Source organism: Carya illinoinensis, chromosome 10, assembly GCF_018687715.1.
Source record: "Carya illinoinensis cultivar Pawnee chromosome 10, C.illinoinensisPawnee_v1, whole genome shotgun sequence".
Classification (NCBI taxonomy): domain Eukaryota; kingdom Viridiplantae; phylum Streptophyta; class Magnoliopsida; order Fagales; family Juglandaceae; genus Carya; species Carya illinoinensis.
The window spans coordinates 23,805,822-23,808,003 of NC_056761.1; the positions used below are offsets into that span (position 1 = coordinate 23,805,822).

The 2,182-nt window shown below is 34.6% G+C and overlaps 1 non-coding gene across 1 annotated transcript; it reads right to left on the minus strand.

Annotated features, from left to right (window-relative positions):
• Positions 1-2,074: 2,074 nt before the first annotated feature.
• LOC122280203 lies at positions 2,075-2,182 on the minus strand. Its single transcript, XR_006229789.1, has one exon. It is a non-coding gene; the product is annotated as a small nucleolar RNA R71 (small nucleolar RNA).

Here is a 2,182-nt window from a genome sequence, read left to right on the forward strand (position 1 = left end):
GAGTAGCTTTTGGAGTTATTTTTTTCTTTCTTTCCTTTTTTGTTTCAAACGGGGGCAGTTTATTTATCTTGCTTGTTGCTTCATTTCAAGGGGGTTCGGGCTGGAGGAGTTTTCCAGACCAAGGACTCATCTTTCATTTTAGTTTTGGAGTTGTTAGTTTTCAGACGCTGGGCAGCTAGTTTTATTTAGTTTTCATTGTTTTTTTTCATTTTCATTCGGCTACAGCAGTAGCTTAAACTTGTTTCATTGTTTCTTGCATATTCATTCGGCTACAGCAGTAGCTTAAACTTGTTTCATTGTTTCTTGCATATTCATTCGGCTACAGAGGTAGACCTTCTTTCTTTCTTTTTTCGTTTAAGACAGTGGAGTAGCTTAGCTTGAAGTTTTTTTTCTTGCTTTTCGTTGGGACGTTAGGCAGTTTTGAGAGTTTTATTTTCTCTCTTTTCTTTTCGGTTTCATAGAGCTGCAGCAGAGTTTTAATTCTTTCTTTCAGTTTTTTTTGTTTATTTGATCGGTGATCTTGGCTTATTTCCGGTTGGTTGGACAGCAGTGTTGATTGTTTTTTTATTTTATTTTATTTCTCTTAAGACCTTTCTTTTAAGTTCCATTCAGCTGTTTCTTCATTTCTTTGGAGGTTTGTTCTTCATTTTATTTTCTCAATTTATATTTCAGTTTTCAGCTTAGTGTCTGTTTTCCTACGGGCAGTGGCAGCATCTCTAGGATTTATTTTGTTTGAAAATTTTCTCTTAGATTTTATCATGGTTCAACTTAGATTAATTTTTATTGATAGAAATATCATGTGTAACTAATTTCTTAAACTTGGGTTGTGGAATGAGATTTAATTTAGTTTAGGTTCTAGTTTGATGCAATATTTTGTGATTGACTGTTGATTTCACTATATTACTAGTTGGATTTAAATTGAAAATAGATTGAAGCTCTTGCTCTTATTTTGTTGTTGACGTAAGGCACAACAAAAGGTTGAAAATTATCAAGGCTTCTCTCGATTGTTTGTTAATGTATGTTCGGCTAGTAAAATAGAAAATCCATTAGGAAAATATTGCAAAACTTAAGCTTAAATTTGCATCTTCCGATTAGCAATGCCTTGATTGGATTGTTAATCGAGAAAATTATCTAGAATCCGAAATAAAGAGAGTCTCATACCCAACCCAAGTGTTCGTTAATTTGTTTTTCTTAAGAAACTCTTATTTTAACTTCGATTATCTTTTTTTTCATTGCATTTGAATTTTATTTTCGTCACTCATACTTGATTCATTTGTTACTCACAAATCTCCTATACGCTTTGATAAACCATTGTCCCTGTGGAATACGATTCTGGACTTATCCTTAATACAACTTGACACTTCTACACTTGGAAGCACATTCGACCACGAGTCAAGTTTTTGGCGCCGTTGCCGGGGACAACTGGTGCTTATTAGAGCATTCCTCTACTGCTGAGAGGACGTTGTAGAGCTGTGAACCTTTTTCACAGTTTGGGTGACATCTAATTTTTTTTTTCCTTCTCTTTGTTTATTTTTCATGGTCTTTGATTATCTACTCTTGTTTGTATGACTAGTTGGACTAGAGATCCTACATCTCGACTATTTAGGACACAATCATTGACATCTTTTAGCTCTGCATCATCTTCTGTAGAATCATCATCAGACACTGATAGCATCATGGCTGAAAATGAGCATCATGATAGGGAAGTGGAGAATCCCAACAGGACTCTTAGAGAATATCTTCAGCTTGTTAGGACTAGCACACCTTCTTGTATCATTTTACCTATTAATGCAAATGCTTTTAATTTCAAACCCGGGATGATTCCATTGTTACCACACTTTCATGGTATGGAATCTGAAAAACCCTATTTGCATATCAAAGAATTTGAAGAAGTGTGTTCCACATTCATGGATAGAACATGCACTGATGAAGTCATAAGATTGAAACTGTTTCCATTTTCCTTAAAAGACAAGGCTAAGACATGGTTGAATTCCTTAAGACCAAGATCCATTGGAACTTGGCAAGAAATGCAAACGGATTTTTTAAAGAAATTTTTTCCCATGCATAGAACCAATGCCTTAAAAAGACAGATCATGAATTTTGGCCAAAAGGATGTGGAAACATTTTATCATTGTTGGGAACGATTCAAAGACCTTTTAAATGCATGTCCCCATCATGGATA